This window comes from Xiphophorus hellerii, chromosome 10 (genome assembly GCF_003331165.1).
Source record: "Xiphophorus hellerii strain 12219 chromosome 10, Xiphophorus_hellerii-4.1, whole genome shotgun sequence".
NCBI lineage: Eukaryota > Metazoa > Chordata > Actinopteri > Cyprinodontiformes > Poeciliidae > Xiphophorus > Xiphophorus hellerii.
This window is the reverse complement of record NC_045681.1, coordinates 1,575,088-1,584,568: the sequence shown is the minus strand read 5'-3', so window position 1 is coordinate 1,584,568 and position 9,481 is coordinate 1,575,088. Positions and strand designations below refer to the sequence as shown.

The window sequence follows — 9,481 nt, the reverse complement described above, 5'->3', positions numbered from 1 at the left end:
ATTCATAAATGGCTGATTCTTTCCACCAATGGAACTTTTTCTTCTGCTTATTTTGTGTATTTGGCGGTTAAAACTTGCTTCAAAGAGCCCAAAAACAAAGAGAAGAAATCTCAGAGAAAATTAGAGGGCAAAGAGAAACTCTGCTGCTTTAGCCAGAAACAGTTTGGGAACGGTTCAGTTCATTTATGATCTATTGTTTTATTTAGCATCAAAGAAAAACTGTTTTTGAAAAGAACTCAGTCAGAAGTTTCTGTGCCTTGTCATTGGCATAAATGAGACATAGATGTGGAAAAAGTTGAGTCTAATTCAGATGAAAGACCCGACCGGATTTTAGCAAAGTCACTCATTACTCAGTTTCACCTCCATGCTCTTTTTTTGGCCCACTTTTCCTTTTCATTCTGCGGATATTTTAGCCTGGACCGAAAGTAGGCCGAGATCTTCCCATGAGGAGCCTCTCTACATGCAGACAGGAGGGAGATTTATTACCCAGACTGCCCCACGGGGAGCGGCGTCCTGTGCCCTGTCTAGGCAGAATCGATGAAGCTGAGGGAAGAGGAGCAGCAGGATGAAGATGAAAGGTAATGGCTTCTTCAGATCAAACAGAACTCAAGAAAGACGCAGAGAACAGGAGCCGAGTTCAGATCTTTAAAGGTGACCCAAAATGTTTCCTTGAACAGGTTAGAACAGATCTACGGCCTATTCAAAGGCCTTATGATCATTCTTAGATAATGAGATTTTAGTCTGCTTAGTTCTGCTCAGTTCTTGATCTGTTTTGTCACTTTAAATCCAAATAAGCTGCTGCTGGCCACGCCGCAACGTTTACACTCGCACATGAAAATGGCTGCCAACATCTTTGAAAAGCAGAAATGGAGCCTCCTGCACAACCAGCAAGTATTCAGCAAAAGGTTTCTGGATGGTGAGTCAACAACAAAGCACTTTGTCTTTTCCAGCAGCCATTGTACAGCACATAAAACCAGCTGAACAAAACAAAAATGCTGGAGCTCAGACTCTTTGGTTGCTAGGTGACAGACGGAACTCTGCTGCGGTTGCTAGGCAACCTTCAAGAGGTTTTTGACACTAGACACCAAAAAACATTGAAATATATATTTTTTCTTTTTTTAAGAGTTGGGTCTGTTTTTAGAAGCAGTCGAATCCCAAATGGACGTACGAAAACGCAAAATGCAAATTTAGCATCACACGTCGTCTTTAAAGAAGCAGAAAACTTTGATTTTGTGAAGCTTTTTGGTATTTAGCAACTTTTTTCTCACTGCAATGAAAGTTTATGGTTTTAAGGATATGTTTTCCACAAAAGTGGCACCATAAGTGTTTTACCAATGAAGTAGAAAAAGACGATGTTGGATGAGATTAAAATTTCAATTCAGTTAATTTATTTAGCGTCAATTCACAACAAATGTCGCCTCGAGAAACTTTGGAGAAAAAGTATTTCCAGTTTATTTTAGTTATCAAATTCAGTTTATTATTTAAATTAGTTTAAAAAGTTTCTATGTAAGGAAACCCATCGAGTCGTTGACTTCACTCCTCCTAGACCAGCAGGGGGCGATAGCAGACGAGTTGTTTTCCCTCATACTGAGCATGCATGTAGCAACAGTGGAGAGGAAAAACTCCCCTAGAACAGGAGGAAACCTCCAGCAGAACCAGAACCGGGCTCAGTGTGAGCCTCCTTGAGGTTTGAGACAACAGAGCAGAAACTAAAAATAAACATTAGAATGGATGGAGGATGAATGCTGTGAGTGAATCTTCATCAGTACAGACAGAGCGTCTGCAGAGCATGAAGTGAGATAAAATAATTTGATTATTCTGCAAAAACACAAAATCTTACTAAGACAAAAATAAGACAAAACTACTTTTTCAGTAAGTTACAGGAGCTTTTTAAAGTCAATAGTTCCTTAATATTGATTTAAAAATGTACCTTTCATTAGCAGATTTTAAATAAGACATTTTTCCCATGTTATAAGTGAAATTATCTGGCAGTGGAACTAATATTTTTTCACAAATATTAACAAATTATTGATTCAAAACAAGTTCAGATTTCTTGCTGAAATGTTACTTGTAAGTTAGTTTTGTCTATATTGTTTCCCTGAGTTGGACAGAGATTTCTGTAATGTCCAATAAAATCAGCTTCATTCAGCTGCAGGTTTCATTTTATGCAAAACTGAGATAAATATCTCTTCCTGCATGATTGTTGGTCGACTGGACCGCAGCTTCAGCTTCATGCTGTTTTCTGGTTTTTATTTGCAGCCGCAGCTGGGGGCATTTTCTTCTTCCCATGCAGAAGATTCTCCGCTCTTCACCCAAGATGATGCATTTCATGCTGCGCTAACGGCGTCAAACGGTCTGGACTTCCTGCCTCTTAATGTGCACAGCTGTGAAATTGTTCTCAGCAAACTGAGATTTCCTGTATTTTATCTGTAAGCAGAAAAAGTACAAACAGGACTGATGTAACTTATGTGTACATCTACATTATGTTGGATGGATGAATTTTTTATCTATATTTTTGAATCAGCAGACATACAACAGAATGAAATATCTCAAACAAATGTATTTTTAGCTTATTAATCATTCCTGAAAGAATTAATTTAATAATTTCAAAAGAATAAAGAGACATTATCATATTTTCACTCTGGAAATTAATCTTAAATCTGCTGACTTTTTCTGCGCAATAAAGAAACCAACAATCAGTGAAATATTAAAGAATAAAATGCATAAATGTTTAATACAATATTCAGATTTATGCTAAATATCAAGTCTGTAGATCAAACTTTTGGTGCTAAACATTTAGTTTACTCACTAAATATTTAGGTTCAAACTAAATAGCTAATATCTTGTTTGGAACCAAAGTATAGCTGGATAAATATTTAGCATGGTGGCTTAATATTTAGCTTCAAACTAGCTATTTCTTTTCAAAATAAATATTTAGCTTGGTTACTAAATATTTAGCTTCAAACTAAATATTTAGCTTATTAATTAATATCTAGTTTGGAACTAAATATTTAACTTGGAAACTAAATATTTAGGATGGTGCTAAAAATTACGTTTATAGACCAAATATTTAGCTCCAAGATAAATATTTAGCTTCAACCCAAATATTTAGCTAGCTAACTAAATACTTTGCTTATGAATATATAGTTTGTAAAGTAGATATTTATTTTAAAATTGACATTTACGTTTTAAAAACACTTTTTTTCCTCAGTTTTTGACTGTTTACAATCGGCCGCCATACAACGGAAGCCTGAAAGTTTGGAAACCAGTCGGGTTTTTCCGTCATTTCAGTTCCGGTATCTGTTCTGTGGAGCAGCAGAGTCGGTTCGGTCCGTCACCGTCTGGAAAACTTTTCTTCCTGCGCCACTGACGGCCGCTGACGGCTGCCATGTTTGTCCACATCCACCATATATGTAGGTCAGATACGCCACAGTCGCTGGTTGCCATGGGAACTGAGCAACACAGGCTTCTTCTGGCCGAGTTCCCGCCCTCTCTCTCTCTCACCTCATGGCAGTTAACTCTTTCCGGTCAGGATGTAAATATAAACACGGAAACGTGTGCGGGTTTTACGGCAGTAGCACCACTTTAGGTCAATAATCCAGCGCGCATCTGGTCCGCTAACCCAGATGTGCTGGAAGGAACTAAATCCTAATCCCAAAATGTCAGATCTGCCTATGAATGCTGGAATGAAGGACCTTTCCCCGATTCTTACGGTCATAAACAAACGTGGTGATGAGATGCGGGCAGCAGGAGATGCGCGTTGAATCCTGATGAGAATACCCGGCTGATTTTTGAGGAGCAGAAAGCTTCCTCTGTTTCTGAAAGAGCAACAAAGGAAGAGAAACAGAATCCAGATTCCCCAACATTACATCAACGTCAAACATTAAGAGGTGATAGAGTACCCAGAGAGTGTACGTGTTTTTATTCAAGAGTGTCCAAGAAATTACTCAGGTAAAAATAACCAAGTAAATGTAGCTAGTTATCACCCACCTCTGCATATCTTAGAGGATTAGGACCACTGAGGGAAAACTTGGAAATTCTGACTTTTTTTCTCAAAATTCTGACTTTATTCAGAAAGAAAGAAAAGAAAATTTAAAGAAAGCTAGGCAACTCTGAGGAAAGTTAGAATTCAGAGTTAAAAAAGTAATTTCTCTGAGGGGAAAGAAAATGAAATACAATTTCTGAGAAAAATTAAGAATTCTGAGGATAAATCAGATTTATGGGGAAAAAATCTATTCTGAGCTAAAAGGAGTTCAAAGAAAAGTTAAATTCTGGAAAAGGTCAAAATTATGAGGAAGAGGGATTATTCTGAGAGAAAGGTCAAATTTTGACATTAACGTCAAAATTCTGAAAAGACAGAATTCCAAGAAAAAAGTTATTATTCTGAGGAAAAAAGTAGATTCTGGAAAAAGTCAGAATTTTAAGAAAAAGTCTTTATTCTGAGAAAATTCAAATTTCTGAGAAAAGTAAGAATTCTGAGATTAAACTCATATTGTTTTTCCCCATGGCCCTAATCCCGTCCCGTAGCGACCCCTTCCCTTTGTCCTCATACGTGTGCAGCTAAATAATTCCTCACATTGGTGAAATATGCACCACGGCGAATCGCTCCGTGGCGAATCGCTGCCCTTTCTGTTCGTGTCACTAATCGTCTTGAAGCCTGTGAGAAGTGCGGCGTACCAGCGCGTTCCGATGATGCGGCGCCGCCTGCATCCTTCCCACCGGCCCGTTCCTTCCTGCCGGGGATGTGAACACAGGCCTCCTTTGTCCTCAGTGTCCCAGTTTTTACGTCTGCCCAGGCTAATGAGGTGAAAAATTAGCTAGAGACCCAACAGGGAAGCCTTTAGGGTCAGAAACATGCTAAGCTATTTACTGTGACACAGCTGCAGATTACATGCTCTGGATTATCATGCAGCCTGAGATGGTCACCTATGTGAGGACTTTTCATGGTTTGTTTGATTTGACCTTAGTTTTGTTTGGTTCATTTCTCTTCTGTCACAGCTTTTTGTATTTAGCGTTTGTTTCATTTCTTGTATTCTCAGTGTATTTCTCTTGTTTTCCCACCTGATAGTTCGGTGGACTCGGTTCTATTGGGATCAAAGTTGCAGCATCTGCTCCACCTCCTGCTGCTGTGGTTCTCTTTCTCTCTGCCCTGAGTTACACCAACCTGTTCCCCTCCTCGCCTGTGGGGGCGCTGCATCAAGAACCACCGAAGAAAATGACATGAAAACCTCTGACGACACTGAGAGCAACTTCCTTCTTCACCAAATGGAAACGAAAATGAAGTGGCGTCAGATTTTAGCAGTTGGAGGATTTCTCTTTAGCCTTTGGCTAAACACCACAAGCTAACGCATTTGTTTTGGTTGTATTTACCCAGAATGCACTGCAGTATTGTCTGCTTCCTTGCTTTTGGAGCGGTCTCCGGTCCGCTTGGCGTTCACATCTGCATTTGAACTGAACCAGAGGTCTCTTCCACTCTGGTGTGTACAAACTTCGGACTCAAACCTGGACTAGAAGGATCGGTTCGGTTCGTTTGGGGAGGTGTGAATGCTAATCAAACTTTGCTCCAGATCAAAAAACAAACTCCGGTCCACAAACCCCCGTCTTGGTTCGGTTGAAGTGAACTCTGGTGCTGTTCAAATGCATATGTGAACAGCAACCGGACCAGAGATCGATGCGGCTATCTGCTAGGAAGTGCTAACCCAGAACGAAGAGCACTAGCGGTGAAATTGTTTACACAAACAAAACATTTTCTCAAATTCAAAATGGGGTCTTAAAAAACTTTGAACATCCATTCATTAGCATCCAATTGTTTTTGATTTCTTGTTAGCGCCTGCTAACGTGGCTAACAGTGTTAACTAGCTACCTTTGTAAACAGTTAAATCACAAGGCATCATGTTAGCTTGTTTCAACAGATATCTCATCTTTAACGGTTCATTAAGCTTCAAATCCAGACATTTTTGTTGCCACATTAGCCTACATGATTTTGACTTCTTGTGTTTTGCTTAAATTCTCCAGTTTGCTGTAACTTATTGACCCAGCATGCATTGCGCAGGTGGAAAATATAATAAAGATATACAATTTTTGAAATTGTTATGAGTTTTTAGGTATCACAACCAACAACTTTTAGGTTAATATGAAAATTACAATACATTTAGGCAAACATAATCCCTTAAAAAACTTTTAATCGCACAGTTTAACACAATAACTCAGGAGAAGAATGGGCAATTTCAGTTTTTAGATGTGCAACGCCGGCGTCTCGAAGTCTTCCAGCTGTGACATCACAGCAATCTGAGTCGAAGGAGCTAATAAATATGCATGCCACAAGTTTTTATTTGCACGGTCTGTACTCTGCTGTCCTTATCTTGACTCCAGATTGTCATGACACCACTTGTTTTCTTGTTCTCACTAATTTCCCTCCATTCACTTCCCTAATTAACCCTCCCAGTAATTATATACTCTTTGATTCCTTCCTTGTTATGCAGCTGATGTCCTGGTAATTCAGTCTGGTTTCCAGTTCGTTTAGTGTCTTTGTCTCCAAGGTTTCCCACACTGAGTGTTTTTTCTTCTTCTGTCGTCTGCACGCTTTCTGCCTCTTAAAGAGCTTCAGTCCTTCTTTGCATTTCAGACATAAAACTAGTGGCGGTCCTGGACACTAAAAAGTATTTAAATGGCCTTTTTCTACATAAACTAAACATTTTCAGAAAGATGTTTGAAAGGAACTGAATAAATTTCACATTCTGAGGAAAATTATACTCTAAATAAGGAATGTACAAAGTTTTTGGCAAGAAAACAAAAAAGAAAACTAAAATCAAGCAAATAATGTAATCCGATTTATTTTGTTTTATTGTAGGAAAGAGATGTTGTTGCAACGTTTGCTATATTAAAATAAAGACATCTAGTTTTAAATCCTTTAAGGCTTGTTTGAATAAATTTCTTCTCAGTTATAAGAACAGGATTTAGTTCTTTCAAAGCACATCTTTCTACTGTGCATTTAGTAAAAAGGTATATACACACATACCCAATAAATACATAAAAATAAATACCTAAAAAAAAGAATTATATATACAGTACAGACCAAAAGTTTGGACACACCTTCTAATTAAAATGGGTTTTCTTTATTTTCATGACTATTTATAAGGCAAGAAATCCCACTTATTAACCTGACAGGGCAGGTTGACCTATGAAGTGAAAACCATTTCAGGTGACGACCTGTTGAAGCTCATCAAGAAAATGCAGAGTGTGTGCAAAGCAGTGATCACAGCAAAAGGTTGCTACTTTGAAGAAACTAGAATATAAGGGCTATTTTCAGTTGTTTTACACTTTTTTGTTTAGTGCATATTTCCACATGTTATTTATAGTTTTGATGCCTTCAGTGTGAATCTACAATGTCAATAGTCATGAAAATAAAGGAAACTCATTGAATTAAAAGGTGTGTCCGAACTTTTGGTCTGTACTGTATATATACCAAATTCGAATGAATTTTATGTATTTATTAATTTATTGGGTTTTACATTTTAATTGATAAAATATCCAACAAATTACCAGTGGGGTGGGCAGCTTTGTTCCAGGGGGGCCCGTGGCCCCCTCTCCCCCCCACTTGGCGCCCCGCTGTAAATCAGCCCAACATTCCCTCTCTGATGAAAACATCCAGCAAAGACCTTCAGACTCATCTGACGGCTGAGTCAGAAACGATGCTGGCTTCCCTCCCTGCCCGTAAAATGACTCCGCGTTCGGGTCCAATCATCGTCACCGCCGTGACGGACCGCGAACGTGAAGATGTCATGGCGGCACATCCGTCCAACACCAGACTTTGAGGTTCAGCTTCCCTTGACTAATGTGTAATTTATCTGAAATAGTCCAAATTGCTTTTTAAAATGAGCAACTTGTGAAAATAAAAGTGTTTTCCACTCAGACATCAAACTGACTCATCAAAACAAGGCGGGCAAAGATTTAGATCACCTCTGTCAACAGAAAAACAAAATGACAAAAATACTATTTCCCGCTCTGAGATGTTTATGCTGTGTGAAAGCAAAAATATTTACATCATTAACATTTAGTTTGACATTTTTCTGTGTCAAAATAAACAACGCACTGTCAAACACACAGCGGATTTAGGTCCGGAATAAAAATCACCAGCAAACAGCTTCACTCCGGGGAAACGGAGCTCTTCTTCCCCGGCGGAAAGGAGTAAATCAATCAAACCCTGTTCTCTGAGCGCCATCTGGTGGCGAGGAACGATGGCTGCAATCTAACAAAATGAAACATGTTACAGAAAAGAATGTCTTTCTTTCTTCCTGCTTTCTTTCCTTCTGAAACTATGTTTTAATGTGAATCTTATGGTAAAGTCTGATGTTATAATGTATATTTATTGAAATATAAATGTGTTCAAATCAAAAATCGTATCTCTGTTATTCTAAAAAATATATAGAAATAGTATTTATTGTGATTTAAAACCATAAGTAATAAATCATTAATTATTGCTAAATTACTTAATAAATTATTATTTTTGATTTTGAATGACAGATGCAAACACTGCAACTGGAATACATCTCATAAATATATATTTTTTATGTAATATATTACTATTGTTATTATTAATTATTAATTAAAAAAAAGTAATTTTGTTCCCCTCCTGGCCTGTGGGGGCGCTGCACCAAGAAACATTGAAGGAAATGACACAAAAACCTCTGAAGACACTGAGCGTAACTTCCTTCATAATGAAATGTAAACAAAAACGGACTAGCACCGAAGGTTAGCAGCTGGAGTATTTCTTGGCCCTTTTCTCCCGCTAACGCTAGGCTAGTGCGTTTGTTTTGGTTGTATTTACCCAGAATGCCTTGCTGGTAGTCCACTCCTTCTTTTGGAGAGGCCTCCGGTCCGCTTGGTGTTCACATTATTCATTCAAACCGAACTGAGACCGAGACTATGCATAACCTGACATCAGTAAGGCTGAGGCAGCAGCGTAGTGGCAACAGTGCCATCTGCAGGTAGGAGTTAGCATCACATAAACCCAGTGTTGTTTTTTCTTGTTTTTTTGTGTTTTTTTAATTTTACCATTTTTGCAGAAAATTAGCAATAAACTCACACTTAAGCATTGATCTGTTGAAGAACTGGAGATAGTCAGCTGCAGTCAGCATTGCGGCTGCCAACCTGTATCCTCTAGGATTTGTTTACTTTTGAGATATTCTCAAAATTATTGCAATAATAGACTAGCAATAAAATATGATAGTAGTGGTTTGATTTAGGTTGTAAAAATAACTTTTTACAATAAAACATAGAGTTAAATACAATTCACTAGTAAGGCAAGAATACATTTTGTGCTAATCTGCAAGTAGAATCCACAATTAAGTTTTAATACCAAATAAAATTAATTTTTCAAGTGAAGATTGCAATTTGTGTGTAAAAAGTTGAAGTAAATGACATTCCAGTTATTTTGAATGCAATTTCCTGATATTTTTATGAATTTGTATTTTTCTCCACA

The 9,481-nt window shown here is 37.9% G+C and overlaps 1 long non-coding RNA gene across 1 annotated transcript; it reads left to right on the top strand.

Moving 5' to 3' along the window:
• Positions 1-899: 899 nt before the first annotated feature.
• On the top strand, positions 900-6,133 carry LOC116727242 (uncharacterized). Its single transcript, XR_004340775.1, has 3 exons — positions 900-916; positions 2,260-2,429; positions 5,069-6,133. It is a non-coding gene; the product is annotated as an uncharacterized LOC116727242 (long non-coding RNA).
• Positions 6,134-9,481: the final 3,348 nt, after the last annotated feature.